This window comes from Mobula hypostoma, chromosome 1 (assembly GCF_963921235.1).
Source record: "Mobula hypostoma chromosome 1, sMobHyp1.1, whole genome shotgun sequence".
Lineage (NCBI taxonomy): Eukaryota > Metazoa > Chordata > Chondrichthyes > Myliobatiformes > Myliobatidae > Mobula > Mobula hypostoma.
The window spans coordinates 174,110,354-174,126,623 of record NC_086097.1 but is presented as its reverse complement, the minus strand read 5'-3'; the positions used below and the strand labels follow the sequence as shown (position 1 = coordinate 174,126,623).

General features: G+C 45.2%; 1 protein-coding gene across 1 annotated transcript in view; it reads right to left on the bottom strand.

Annotated features, from left to right (window-relative positions):
* The window catches only part of stk3 (serine/threonine kinase 3 (STE20 homolog, yeast)), a 581,025-nt gene that overhangs the window by 564,501 nt on the left and 254 nt on the right, over nucleotides 1-16,270 (bottom strand). The gene's annotated exons all lie outside the window — the stretch shown is intronic.

Here is a 16,270-nt window from a genome sequence, read left to right as displayed (position 1 = left end):
TTATCTTAAAAATGTTCAGAAAATATATGAACTTAAATACAAGGCAACTCAATTATAAACATAATTGGAATCAAATGGCCCATAATCTTCACAAAAAAATAATACAGGTCAAAACTTGTGTGAATACCTTTGAGTGATGATACTCTTCCTAGGCTTAGAAATTTCCAGATGTAATTCCCACACCAGAAGATTCAGCCTTCAAACCCCACTGCAGAATATCAATGCATAATCTATACCGGCACGAAGTAGTGCAAAGAGAGTACTGTACTGCAAGATAAGGCACTGTTACGTACCCCGTAACTGAGTTGCCAAACCAGCAGAAATGGATCACTCAGTTGGAGTCTGGATTACTAGAACTAAGGAAGTTTTATTAAAGAAACAAGCAACACAGTAATCGAAAGGATAATAAATGCAACAGTTCAGCAATGATAAACACACATGTGCACAGAATTAAGATAACAGCATCAATCAAGCTCTATCGTTGTCTAGGGGTAAATGACCAAATTTCAAAGTGACACAAAAGTTCAGTCCAATTTAGTTCAGTTCGCAGTAATCGTTGCCATGGCGATGGACAACGTGGGGGGGAGAGAGAGAGAGAACGGGAACGACTGATCATTCAGACACGGCTTCCACTCACAGACCGGCGCTATGGCTCACAAGCAGCTTTTGGGCAGGTCCTTGGTGATGTCACCTGAGGTCACCGACTGTGACCCCTCCTCCAGATGCGGTCGATCCTCTGCAGTGAACCCGGCACCCAAGCAAGGGCGGACACACACCGGGTTCCCGCTGATCGTACCTTTCCACCCTGTGCGTTGTCCGATACTTCCCACCGACTTGTGAGAGGCGCACCGCTTCCAGGGTCTCGTTACCTCGGGTGTCGTGTGTGTGCTGCCTTAGCAAACCTGTCCCTTTTTATCCCCCTGCTGGAGTATCGCCTGTCCATCACTTCAAACAGTTCAAGGTTCAAAGGGGGAGCTGCTCCAGACAGCTCTCTCTCCCCCGTCCCTTCATTACACATCTCCAGACGCGTCCATTGTTCCTTATCTCTCCTTCCCCTGAGGACAGGTGGCAGACCACTTGCTGATGTCACTGATGCTAACCCAGGCCAGCAAACATCTTAATTTTATGTGTATTCTCGTCACAGCACATAAATATAACAGAGAAAAAGATCATCAACCCCATCCAAGCAACATACAATCTCAAGAGAGTGACAAAAAAATCTAAAGGGTTTAAAATGGTTTAAATCTGGGTCCCATGTTGGTCACTATCCAACAATATATTCAGGGCAGCTGGCGTGCAGCACCTTGGATGATGTTACATTATTCACCAAGTTTACACACATAACTGCTCATCTTCAGGATTTAATGTGCTATTACATTACATGTAGTTTTGTCTGCCTAAAAAAGATTAAACTCCCTTAAAGAGGCCACAATGTTTCAATGATAGAAATGATTACTGGAATGAAAAGTCTACCCTACAACGGAGAAGTTCTGTAGAACTGGCCTTCATTCAACAGAGATTCACTTCAGGAATTCCTGAAGTTTTTCTAACATCTCCAACACACAAGATGAGAGTATGTAGGAGAACCTTAATCAAGCAGCTTGCAGTAGTTCAAAGTAGCACACCACTTTTTTTTAATGATTACATACCAAGTGGAATACTGAAATTGTAGTTCCATGCAAGAACAGTCCAGCCTTAATGCAATCATCTGCTTTGGATCCTCCATTTTACATATAGCAAGTACTAAGTGCTGTCCTTTACTGATGTCAAAATGGTCTGATGTGTAGCAGATCATCTCCACACCATAAGTGAAACAGTCATTTCAGCTCAGATTTTGTAGCAAGATAACTTTCACTGTAGGCACATAGTTTTCACTTACACCTGTATAAGTTGCATGCTGTAATCGTTAGGTCTGTCATCAACTACGCATGTGTTGGCAACAAATAGTGGATCAAATGCAGCTGGTACAGTAAAATATCAAAAAAAAGAGGCCATCATTTACACCAGGCATTCGCTTACATGACTTGTTGCCAAGACTGACATACCTGCTGCATATTCCGCTGAAGCAGAATAACTTTTGGTTTCAGTACAGAACGGAGAAGACGAGCTGCATCAAAAAGCAATGTGACCAAAGGCAATAGTACTCTGTTCACAGAAAAAGCTGAAATCCTAGCAATCAACTTACTGGCCTCTGGGTAAGAGAACACGATAAAGGTGGCTCCCTTTGAGCACACCACTTCATCAAACCGCTCTACAAAACTGCAGACGCTGCCTGCAAAATGGTGCAAATATTTCTGCAACATCTGACATAGAATCATCTTTACTCTCACTATCAATCAAGTCCTTACCTTGCTCCAAAGTTACAACTATACCTGCTGCACATACAAGGTATCAGTGAAATTTTGTCCCTTAATGAGATACAGTTCAAATTGCTCCCTCAACACACTTGACAGATATAAAATGCTGCAACAGGCTTTCCCACGAATGGAAGTTCATCAACATGAAAGATTTTGCTTCCATCTCAAAAGCTGCCATGCTTGATGAGTATTTCTAGATTTTCTAGTGTTATTCTAGATCATCCAACTAATGAGATTTAAGAGGTAAATTCTAAGCTGATACAGCAGTAAAGAACACAGAGTATAATTGTGGAAGGGAGTCCTAGATGAGACATTATGATATCTTTCCTACCTCCAAATATAATCAAAACATACCACGGCATTAATCAAAAAATTAGACTTTACTTGTTGACCTCAACAACATTATTACAAGGTAAAAGTTTCTAGTGCACCTTTCATAATATCAGGAAGCCTTGAGCACTTCAGGCAACAAAGCAACTTTGAAGTGTGCTTGTTATATGGCAATTTCTTGGGGTTGAGGAGGATTGGCTTTGACTCCCATTCTGTGGGTTCTATTTAGTCTTATGTCTCCATTTTGTTACTCCAGCCAGGGTTCTGAAATGGCTGAGGTCAGTGTGAGATCTATAGACTGCCAAAATTAAAGCAACAAGTCAACATAGGACAGCCAACATGGCTTTGTGCATGGTAGGTCACGTCTAAGAAATCATACAGAATTTTTCAAAAAGTTACCAGGAAAGTTGATGAAGATAAGGTAGTGGATGTTTTCTACATGGCCAACCATACAGCCTGGTATGGAAACACCAATGCACTCGAACAGAAAATCCTACAAGTAGTGGATACGGTCCAGTTCATCACAGGTGAAGTCCTCCCCAATCACTGAGCAGATCCACATGGGGCTGTGACACAAAAAAGTAGCATCTATCATCAAGGACACCTCACCACCTCAACCACCCTGGTCATGCTCTCTTCTCACTGCTGCTATCAGGAAGAAAGTCGAGGAGCCTCAGGACTCTCAGGTCCTGATGAAGTGTCTTGGCACAAAATGTCAACTATTTACTCTTTTCCATAGATGCTGCCTGGCCTGCTTAGTTCCTCCAGCATTTTGTGTGTTGCTCAGTAATAGTTGTTACCCCTCAACCATCAAGCTCTTGAACCAAGGGGAATAACTTAACTCACCTTCATTTGCCCCATTACTAAACTGTTCCCACAACCTATGGACTTACTTTCAAGAACTCTTCATCTCATGTTTTCGATATTTATTGCTTACTCATTTATTATTTTTTTCTCTTTCTGTTAGTATTTGCACAATTTGTTATCTTTTGCACTGGTTGTCTGCCTTGTTGGTGCAGTATTTCATTGATTCTATTTAGGTTATTGGATTCATTAGTTTTGAATGGAAAAAAATGAATATCATTTCAACTTTTTTTAAAACTTTAATGCATACAAGTGTGAAGTGTTGCACTTTGGGAGGACAAACCGGAATAGGATTTACACAATGAGCAGATGGGCACTGATTAGTGTGGCAGAACAGAGGGATCTGAGAATACAGATCCATAATTCCTTAGAAGTGGCATCACAGGGAGATTGGGTCGTAAAGAAAGCTTTTGGCACATTGACCCTCATAAATCAAAGTAGTGAGTACAAGTGTTGGGATGCTGTGTTGAAGTACAAGGCATTGAAGTCTAATTTTAAGTATTATATGCAGTTTTGTCACCTATCTACAGGGAAGAGATCAATAAGATTGAAAGAGTGCAGAGAACATTTACAAGGATTTTGTCAGGACTTGAGGACTGAGTAGTAGGGAAAAGTTGAATAGGTTAGGATGTTACTTCCTGGAACGTAGAAGAATGAGGGGAGGCATACAAAATTATGAGGGATATAGATTGGGTAAATGCAGGCAAGATTTTCCACTGTGGTTGGGTGAGACCAGAACTAAAGGTAATGGGTAAAGTGTGAAAGGTGAAATGTTAAAGGGGAAGAATACGAGGAGGAATTTCTTCACTCAGCAAGTGACGAGAGTATGGAACGAGCTGCCAGCAGTGTGATGGATTTCAATATTTAAGATACATTTGGACGGGTACCTGACTTGAAGAGATATGGAGGGCTATAGTCTGGGTGCAGATCTATGGAATTTGGCTATTCATTAGTTTGGTATGGACTAGATAACCTGAAGGCCTGTTTCTGTATTGTAGTGTTCTATGACAGTGCCATCACAAATGTTTATTCTCCATTCTGGGCAGTCGTGGGCCAATAGGCAAATCAGAATCTTTGAGAACATCCTCGAATTGTACTTTTATTCTCATAGAGATTTCATGCCACATCAACCAAGCGGTTTGAAGTAGGCAGGAGGATGTGATCCAACCAGCAAGTCTAGCTGAACATAATTAAGGGCTCATGCTGGGATGCTTGGTGGGAATCAGAATTAGGTATATTATCACCACCTTTTATGATGTGAAATTTGTTGCTCTGCAGCAGCAGTAGAGTTCAAAGGCATAATATTACCATAAATTACAAAATAATTATAATCGTGGTATAGTGGCATCTGCACTAGACATCAAATCCTGGGTTTGAACCTCGCCAGTTCCTTGCACACTTTCCATCCATGCTGGGCCAAGCATCAAACTAGCAACTCAGCCTCATTAAAAAAAAAGACAAATACTAAAGAAACAGCAAGGGTGCCCACCCGATGTGCCACAAGGTGCAGAGGGGAACTAATGATCAAAATGAATAAATTGAGAATAGGAAAGAAAGTGTTCATGGACTTTTCAGAAATCTGATGGCGCAGGGGAAGAAACTGTTTCTGAGCCACTGAGTGCGGGTCTTCATATTCCTGAACTTCCTCCCTGACAGTGGCAACAAAAAGAGAGCACGTACCTAGCTAAGGAGGGTCCTTACCTTCTTGAGGCTCTGCCTCTTGAAGATGTCCTTAATGGTGGGGAAGGTTATGTTCGTGATCGAGCTATCAGAGTCTACTAGTCTCAGCAGCATCCTGCAATCCTGTGCACTGAGGCCTCCACACCAGTCAGAGAGCACACCACATATGTAGATTATACACTAGTGGCCACTTTATTAGGTACACCTGCTCGCAAATATCTAATCAATCATATAGCAGCAACTTAGTGCATAAAAGCATGCAGACATGATCAAGAAGTTCAGTTTCAAAGTACATTCATTATCAAAGAATGTATAATTACACAACCTTGAGATTTGTTTGCTTTCAGACAACCACAAAGCAAAAAACCCAAAAGAACCCAACTTTAAAAAAAAACCAACACGTGATGCAGAGAAAGGGGAGGGGGGCAGGAAGCACAAGTCATGCAAACAATAGAAGCAAGCAACAACATTCCACACCAAAATGAGGTCTTAGATCCGAAACCCAGAGCAGCCCAGAGTATGCCCAAAGTCTCGGTTCATCATATTAGTTGGCACAGAGCACAGCAGCTGCGGCAGTCTTCATAGCCTCAGCACCACGGAGGGAGGAATGAACATCACGGCAGAGCGAGCAACATCAGTTCTTGCTGCTGATCCTGACACCCTGTCTTTCCAGTCTATTGGGGCTGGCACTTAAATTGTCGAAACAGCGTATCGTACCTCACATTAGGACTCGGGCACCACTGCAGTGAAAGGCTCTGGGCCTAGACCACAACACCCAGCGCTCACTCCAGGCACAGATTTTACCACCCAGCCCGAAGCTGCACTTGATTTTTCCTGAATTGGCTTGGCACCCAGAGCAATCCATCAGGCCAAATATCAGAATGGGGAAAACATGTGATCCAAGTGACTTTGACCATTGTTGGTGCCAGTCAAGCTGATTTAAGTATCTTAGAAACTACTGATCCCCTGGGATTTTCATGCACATCAGCCATTAGAATTTAAAGAGAATGGTGCAAAAAACATATAGTGAGCAGTAGTTCTGTGGGCAAAAACACATTTTTAAGAAACTTGGTCAGAGGCGAATGACCAGATTGATTTAAACTGACAGAAAGGTGACAGTTCCTCAGGTGACCATACACCACAACAGTGATGTGCAGAAGAGCATCTCTGAATGCACAACACATCGAACCTTGACGGTACCTAATAAAGCGGCAATCTAGTATAGAACAGTACAGCACTGTACAGGACCTACGACCCACAATGTTGTGCCAACCTTTTGACCTACTCCAATATTAATCTAACCCTTCCCTCCCACAGAGCTCATAACCATCCATTTTTCTTTCATCCATGTCCCTTTTAAATTAGTCTCCTAAATGTCCCTAATGTATCAGCCTCACCCACCATCCCTGGAGTGTAAGAAAAACTACCGCTGACATTTCCCCTTAACCTTCCTCCAATCACCTTAAAAGGATGTCCTTTGATATTAGCCATTGCTGCCCTAGGAAAACGAGCTGGATCTCCACTTTATCTGTGACTCTTATCATCTTTTATACCTCTATTAAGTCACTTCTCATCCTCCTTTGCAAACAGCTCACTCAACCTTTCCTCATAAGATATATTCTCTAATCCAAGCAGCATCCTGGTAATTAATCTCTGCAGCCTCTCCATACTTCTACATCCTTCCTATAGTGAGGTGACCAGTACTGAACACAAAACTCCATGTGTGGTCTAACCAAGATTTCATAGAGCTGCAACATTACATCATGAATTCAATTCCCTAACTAATGAATGTCATTACATCACGTCTTCGTATTAACTTATTCTATTAACTTATTCAGCAACTTTGAGGGATCTAAGGAAATGGTTCCCAAGATCCCTGTTTCTCCACACTTCTAAGAATTCTACAATTGACTTCGTACTTTGCCATCGTGAACCTTCCAAAATGTGGCAATTCACATTTTTTAATCCCAGCGGATTATCAGCACCCAATAGCCCACCATGAAGAACATCTACTATAAACACTGCCTGGGCAGGGCAAAAAAATTATCAAGGATGCATCTCACCCTAACCATGGACTTTTTACTCTCCTCCCATCCGGTGGATAGATAGATAGATACACAGATAGATAGATATACTTCATTGATCCCGAGGGAAATTGGGTTTTGTTACAGCCGCACCAACCAAGAATAGAGCATAAATATAGCAATACAAAAACCACAAACAATCAAAAAACAAAATGCAAACTATGCCAGATGGAAATAAGTCCAGGACCAGCCTATTGGCTCAGGGTGTCTGACCCTCCACGGGAGGAGCTGCAAGTTCGATGGCCACAGGCAGGAACAACCTCCCGTGACGCCCAGTGTTGTATCTCGGTGGAATATAGCAAAAAATTCAATATCCGGTCTACAAACACATTCCTCGATCGTAATATAACCCGGATTGCACCATCCGTTGTTAACACCCAACCCCTTTACACTTACCACTCTCAGTGCACTTCCGGTCAGCCCGAACGGTCTGGAAGTCCTCCATGGAAAAGATTTGATCGGGTATGTCCTTGTGCAGCCCCATTCCAGTAAAACACATAACACTGCACTCCTGAAATGTTCTCTGACGCCTGGCTAGCGCCGTGAACTCGTCCATTTTATTACCCACCGAACTCCTCTTCTCCATAAGTCTCTGTTGTCTCAACCCAGTCCTCCTTCCTCGCCTTTGAGACCACCCTCTGCATCCTCTGTGTGTTTTCCTCCAGATTTCAACAGGGGTGTCCGCCGCTCTGCTCACTAAACCGGCCGGCATAAACTCAATCAGCTGGTCCCTGGAATAAACAATGCAACCATGCTTCTGTCCCGCTAATGAGACGTGTCGGCATGTAACTATTTCCAGCGCTAAAAACCCAAATAAAATTCTCTCAACCAGCATGTTAGAGAGGGTGCAGCTTCAACGTGTTACCGTGAAAAAAAAACATAAATTAAAAAAGTAAGAATACTTGTCGGAACGGCTGTAACAGGCTGCATGCACGATCAGCGCATGCACACCAGGCGCTACAGGAGCCTCCGCTCCTGCACCAGCAAGCACAGGAAGAGCTTCTTTCCTGAGGCTGTGACCCTGCTGAACCTCACATCACAGCGCTAAGCAGTATTGCACCTATATTGTACTGTCTCAGTACCTCTATATTTGTGTGCTGTAGCACTTACTTTTTATTCACAGTTACTTTGTAAATAATACTATTCTTTGTATTTCTGGTCAGATGCTAACTGCATTTCATTGGTTTTGTATCTGTACTTGGCACAATGACAATAAAGTTGAATCTAATCTAATCTAATTTGCCACTTCTCAGCCCCTTCCTAAAGTCCATGACCAACTCCTTGGTCTTGCTGATATTGAGTGTGAGATTGTCGTTGCAACACCATTCAACCAGCCAATCTATTGTACTCCTCATCGCCATCTAAGATTTTACCAAACACTGGTTCACTTATGCTAATAATGAATTTGGAGATTTGGAATGATCCCTGGACATGTCTAGTTCAGTGGTATTAATATGCCTGGCCCCCCCCCCCCCCCCGTAGTCCGTCCCTCCTGACGGTTAGTCCTCAACCAATCAGGTTTCTGCTCTCCCACCTTGTTTACAATTGCATTCCAGTTCTTACTTGGAGCGAAACCTTTGTTTTAAATTTTAAAGAATTTTAACAAAGACAAAGGTCTTGCTCTAAGTAAGAACTTGAATTCAATTTTAAACAAGGTGGGAAAGCGGAAGCCTGATTGGATGAGGACTAACAAATCAGCAGGGACGTAATATGCCACCAGACTAGACATGCCCAGGCATCATCCCTGATGAAGATCACAGAATTTGTCATTGAAACATAGGTTATAATCGATACATGTATTGGCTGGAAGCCCAAGAAACATTTATTCAACGTACACGCCAGAAAAGCACTAGATCCTTTTTTTTTTAGGAAAAAGGGGGTTCAGGTCTAGAATTTCAGATCTGTGGTGGCAAAGTTAATTTTCCACACAGCTTTTAAATAAACACAAGAGATTCTACGTGTACTGGAAATCCTGAGCAACAAACACAAAATTCTGAAAAACTCAGTAGGTCAGGCAGCATCTATGATGAGGAATTAACAGGCCAAGGCCCTTCATCAGGTCATAGGTGCTGCCTGACCTGCTGAGGCATTTTGTTTATTTAAAGTAGGTGTTTGTTTTGTTAAATATTAAAGGCCAAATATTATATTGTATAATAAAATCTCCTTGCACAAATATCAATAAACAATTATCTGTCAATTTCCATTGGCTTCCTGGGGTGAAACTAGTAGTCTGTTTTCTTAAAAGACAAGGGTATCTGATTACTGCAGAGAGGTTACAGTTTACATGGAAACAGACTCTCATCCCCAATGCCCACTGTGGTAAACCAAATATATGTTGTAACTGTGTTAACTGTCTGGACACGTCCCTCTGCTGACTGCCCCTGTGGCTCCTCCCACAGATCCCTGAATAAAGGTGATTTCGCCTTGCCCCTCCCCCTCAGTCCAGGGGCAGACACTCACCATGGAGGTCGTATTGTACAGCGAATAAAAGTCTTTCAGTATTTTACCCAACTTCAGTCTTTTGGAGTTATTGAAGGTGCTTCAATTTTATTTGCTGTAATTTTAAAGCATGGAACACGCCCTGAGACCCAACAAGTTAGATCTCAATCCGCAATTGTCTGAAGCTGGAAATGCTTTCGAACTCTGGCTGGCCTGCTTTGAATTGTACCTACAGGAGGTTAAAGCGACCGACTCCGCAGTGAAGCGCAGAGTTCTGCTCTCCAGGGTCAGTCCACGGGCCTATTCGCTGATCAGAGACCAGCCGAGCTATGACGGCAGACAATACCTGCGGCCGATAAACAGCATCTATGCGCGACATCGTTTAGCGACTCGAGACCAGCGGTCTGAGGAATCAAATGCTGAGTTCGTCCGGGCCCTACAGACGCTCATGCGAGCCTGTAATTGCCAAGAACTGACAGCAGTACAGCATGCAGAGCTCCTAGTGAGAGATGCCTTTGTCACGGGGACCAGGTCAGTGTATGTGCGCCAGCGGCTGTTGGAAAAAGTTGATCTTACCTTAAGTTCGGCAATCGAGCTGGCCGACACGCTGGAGGCCGCTCTGCACAACTCTTCGCGAGTCCCTGCAACCCGCCGGCAAATCGACCTCGGCTGCTGTCAGTCGCGACTCTGCGAAGTGCTACTTCTGCGGACTCAAGAAGCACCCCTGGAAACGCTGCCTGGCTTGACAAGCTACCTGTTCCAGCTGCAGAAAGAAGGGCCACTTCGCCAAGGTCTGTAAGTCCAAACCGTGAGCAGGATCGAGCAGCGCCGCGTGCAAGACATGGGGGTCGCCATCTTCCCTGCACGCCGCCACCACGTGCAAGACATGGAGGCCGCCATCTTTCCTGCACGCCGCCACCATGTGCGAAACATGGAGGCGGCCATCTTGGTCGGTGCCCCCTCCCATCGCCTACGACCAACAGGTGCTCACAAGGGCACCCCACCACACCGGACCAAGACAGCAACTCAACCCTGGCCTCCGTGACCCTCGAACAAAGCACCCCCCACCAGCTCGCAAGGTCAATGATGGACATCCTGGTGGAGGGGCGCAGGACAAGCTGCCTGTTTGACACAGGCAGCACGGAGAGTTTTATCCACCTGGACACAGTGCAGCATTGCGGACTCATGATATGGCCAGTAAGTCAGAGGGTCACCATGGCTTCCCGGTCGCATACAACAGACATCCGGGGGGGCTGTGTAGCGACGCTAGTGGTGCAGGGCACAGAATATCCAGACTTTACATTACTAGTCATGCCTCAACTGTGTGCCCCTGTGCTGTTGGAGCTCGACTTCCAGAGCATGACAATGGAGCATGATGGGCCCTTCCCACCAATTACTGTCGTAATTCCCCAGTTTTGTAGGGATACATCACATACCCTGCTACTGACCACACACACACACCGACCCGCACTTCCCACCCAACATCATGCCAACTGCCACACTACCAACGCCACTTGCGGCCTCTCCACCCTCAGGATCCCTCCCCCACCGCTGTTCGCCAACCTGACCCCCGACTGTAAACCTGTGGCAACTAAAAGCAGGAGGTACAGCGCGGGGGACAGAGCTTTCATTAAGTCGGAGGTGCAGCGGCTGCTCAGGGAGGGGGTCATTGAGGCAAGCACAAGTCCTTGGAGGGCACAGGTGGTGGTTGTTCGGAACGGGGAGAAGAATAGGATGGTCGTGGTCTATAGCCGGACCATCAATAGGTTCACGCAGCTCGACGCGTACCCTCTACCCCGCATCACGGATATGGTCAATCAGATAGCACAGTACAAGGTGTACTCGACCATAGACCTAAAATCCGCTTACTATCAGCTCCCCATCCACCGGGAGGACCGCCCTTACACTGCCTTCAAGGCGGACGTCAGGCTTTATCAATTCCTGCGCGTCCCCTTCGGTGTCACAAATGGTGTATCTGTCTTCCAAAGGGCAATGGACCGGATGGTGGACCAGTGCTAACTGAAGGCCACGTTCCCCTATCTGGATAACATCACCATCTGTGGTCACGACCGCCAGGATCACGACAACAACCTACAAAAATTTCTCCAAGCAGCCAAAGCTTTCAACCTCACCTATAACAAGGACAAGTGTGTGTTTGGGACCACCCGACTTGCTATCCTTGGGTGTGTTGTGGAGAATGAAGTCATTGTCCCTGACCCCGACCGTATGTGCCCCCTGTTGGAACTCACTCTTCCCAACACCCTCAGAGCCTTCAAAAGGTGCCTGGGCTTCTTTTCATATTACGCCCAATGGGTCTCTAACTATGCAGACAAGGCCCGCCCCTGGTCAAGTCCACCACATTCCCCCTCTCAGCTGAGGCCTGTGCGGCCTTCAGCCGCATAAAAGGGGACATTGCCAAAGCAGCAATGCATGCGGTGGATGAGTCCATTCCCTTCCAAGTAGAGAGTGACGCCTCCGACTTTGCGCTGGCTGCTACCCTCAACCAGGCGGGAAGACCAGTGGCGTTCTTCTCCCGTACCCTTCAAGGCCCTGAAATTCGGCACTCTGCGGTAGAGAAAGAGGCCCAGGCCATAGTGGAAGCTATTAGGCACTGGAGGCACTATCTCGCCGGCAAAAGGTTCACCCTGCTAACTGACCAGCGCTCAGTCGCATTCATGTTTATTAACCAACAGCGGGGCAAAATCAAAAATGATAAAATTCTGAGGTGGAGAATCGAACTTTCCACCTTCAACTATGACATCATGTACAGGCCTGGGAAGCTCAACGAGCCCTCCAATGCCCTATACCAGGGAACATGCACCAGCGCGCAGATCGACCGGCTATATGCCCTACATGTAGATCTTTGCCACCCAGGAGTCACCCAGCTTTTCCACTTTGTGAAAGCCTGGAACCTGCCTTACTCCCTTGAGGGGATCAGGATGATGACCAGGGACTGCCAAGTCAGCGCAGAGTGCAAACCGCACTTCTACCGACCCAAAAAGGCACAACTCATCAAGACCACCCGCCCCTTTGAGTGACTGAGTGTTGACTTTATGGGCCCCCTTCCCTCCACCGATCGCAATGTGTACTTTCTTAACATTATCGACGAGTACTCGTGGTTCCCCTTAGCCATCCCCTGCCCCGACACCACTACCACGTCAGTAATAAAAGCCCTGCGCAAGCTCTTCACTCTGTTCAGATACCCATGCTGTATCCACAGTGACAGAGGGTCCTCGTTTATGAGTGACGAGCTGCGCCAATACCTACTGGCTAAGGAAATTGCAACTAGTAGGTCCACGAGCTATAATCCCTGGGGGAATGGACAGGTGGAGAAGGAGAATGCCACGGTGTGGAAAGCCACACTCTTAGCCCTCAGGTCAAAGGGACTGCCGGTCTCCCGCTGGCAGGAGGTCCTTCCCGAGGCACTCCACTCCATCCGCTCCCTGTTATGCACGTCCACCAATGCCACCCCTCATGAGCGACTCTTTTCTTTTCCCAGAAAGTCAACCACTGGGACCACCCTACCAACTTGGCTGACGTCCCCGGGGTCAGTGCTGCTCCGGAAACACAGCGAGGAGCAATAAATACTCCCCGATGGTCCAGAGGGTTCACTTACTTCATGTGAACCCCCCGTGTGCCTATGTGGTTTTACCTGATGGGCAGGAGGACACGGTCTCCATCCGCGACCTGGCGCCCGCAGGAGCACCGGGCCCCTACCCTGAACACTCCGTGGTGACTATTGACCCCGTACCCACCGATGTATGTACCCAACAGACACCGCGCACTCCAAGCCCTACACAGACACCACACGACACTCCCATACCGGGCACGGCACACATGCACGAGGGATTACCGACGCCTAACGTGCTGACACCTCAAGTCAGGCCGGAGCCAGCACAACCACTGTCGCTGGTGCAATCACCAACGGTGCTACGTCGATCACAGCGACGGACTCGACCGCCTGATAGACTTGACCTGTAAATATACTTGTTGTAAATATTGTCAGTCACTTCACTCCGTGGGACTCTTAAAAAAAGGGAGGGGTGAATGTGGTAAACCATATATATGTTGTAACTGGGTTAACCGTCTGGACATGCCCCTCTGCTGACTGCCCCGTGGCTCCTCCCACAGACCCCTGAATAAAGGTGATTTTGCCTTGCCCCTCCCACTCAGTCCAGGGGCAGACACTTAGCTTGGAAGTCGTATTGTACAGCGAATAAAAGCCTTTCTGTATTTACCCTACTTCAGTCTTTTGGAGTTATTAAACCCACACTTCTTTTTTCTTCCTGCTTTCTTTCCCCCACTCTTTCACTTGTCAACTTATGTGTTCCTTTTGTTCCCAATCAAAAGTGTGTTACAACCAATTTGGTCTCCATAATACAAAGTGTAATTAATTGATTGCCTTATATTCAATTCATGTTATGGAAATATGCTTTCCAGCACAACCATCAGTATTTCAAAACAGAGGTTTTGGATATAAATTTAGTGCAGGGAAATGCCATCAAGTTACGATCATAATCATATTGAATGATAGAATGAGGATGAAAGACTATTCAGCCTTGTATGTCTATTATGTGTTTATATTCTAGAAAGAATGAAAGAAACTAACTGAGTTTCAGTTTTGTGTTTGAGTTAACAGATGACTTCACTAGCAGGGCTGCGTCAGACAACTGCTATAGAGCTTGAAATAAATGGTCTCATTAATTGATAGCTACAAGATCGAAAGTACAACAATGTCAAACATTACAAAGTAATACAGCAAGGAAACAGGTCCGTCAGTCTAACTCAGCCATATTAAGCTTTTGGTCCATATCTTCAACCTTTCCTATCTATGTAGCTGTCCATCAAGTCTGGCATCAAAAACCAAAAATCGTGGATATTAGAACTCAAATAAAAATAGAAAATACCATGGTCCTGAAGCGTAAGTGGAGAAAGTAACAGTTAACATTTCAGGTCACTGACCTTCCATTAGATTACTGATGAACAATCACTGACTTAGGTCATTGACTCCCTTCAAGAGTGCCACCTTCAGTACTGCCTGTGTTTTATGTTTCTAAGTCTGCAATCAATCTGGTTCAGTTTGAGACAAATACCAGTGAAAAGGATTGGTCGCTTAGAGTTTGTGATCACTGTCTCCTTATCCAGTACTGAATGTCAGACCATTCAGAATGGCCAAAGAGGAATCATACTATTTATTACCTTCATCTGAACTTTAATAAGAACCCCCTCTTCTCCAACATATTGTATCTTTTATCCTGGTTATTGACACCACTGTCCTGAGACAGGAGATGGAGAAAAAACTGAAGAATAACACCGAATATTATTATTTTTACCTTTTAGAAGTTTATAAAATTACAAGAGGTATTGATAGGTACACAAGTCAGAATTTTTTCCCCCGGGCTGAAGTACCAAATGTTTGAAGACATACATTTAAGGTGAAGGAGGCAGGAAGGAGCAACACACACAGAATACTGGAGGAATTCAGCAAAGTTGTGCAGTATCTATGGAGGGGAATAAAGGTGTGGGTGGTGGAAGCAGATCTGACAGTGACATTAAGAGGCTGTTAAACACACAAATATGCAGGGATAGAGGGATATAATTTAGCAAAAATTTGGTAGAACTCAGCAGATCAGGCAGCATCCATGGAAACGAATAAACAGCCGATATTTCAGGCCGAGAAACTGCATCAGGACTGGAAAGGAAAGGGGAAGATGCCAGAATAACAAGGTTAGCTGAGGGGGTAGAGAACAAGCTAAAAGGTGATAGGTGAAGCCAGGTGGGTTAGGGAGAGGGGTGTAGTAAGGAGCTGGAAGGTATTAGGGAGGAAAGGTAAAGGGCTGGAAATGAAGAAATCTGATAGGAAAGGACTATGGCAGAAAGAAGAGGAGGGCAGCACCAAGGGGAGGTGGTATCTGCAGAATCTCTTGGCATCATGTTCAGCACAGACGTGGTTAGCCAAAGGGCCTGTTCCTGAGCTGTACAACATCACTTCTACTTAAATTAATTAAGGTCTGTCATGAACCTTGTGGCCCATTATGCCGGTTTCCGTGGCATGAAGCGACTGAGAGTACGAGACTTCCCCCAGGCTAGGACGCCAGTCTATCGCGAGGTTAACCCCCAGCATTTTTGCCGGTACCCATTCTCAGCTGGGTAGACTGGAGCATTGTGTGGTTAAGTGCCTTCCTCAAGGACACACACGCTGCCTTGACCAGGGCTCAAAACCACGATGACCTTCAGATCACTAGTCCAATGCCCTAACCACTTGGCCACATGCCACACTACTTAAATTAATGACTATTTTTAAAAGTTTCTATTTTAGCCTTAAAAATGATTATTTCTACGTATTTCAAATATTGATTTTGTCTAATTCAGCTTTGTTCAAAATAATGATCATTTATATTTGAATAATGTTTTTAAATAATGAGCGTTTTAAGCAATATTCAAATCAGAAACTGGTCTCTATAACAATCGTGAAAAAAAAAGCCAGACGGAAATAAAGTGGAGAGCAAAAACAAA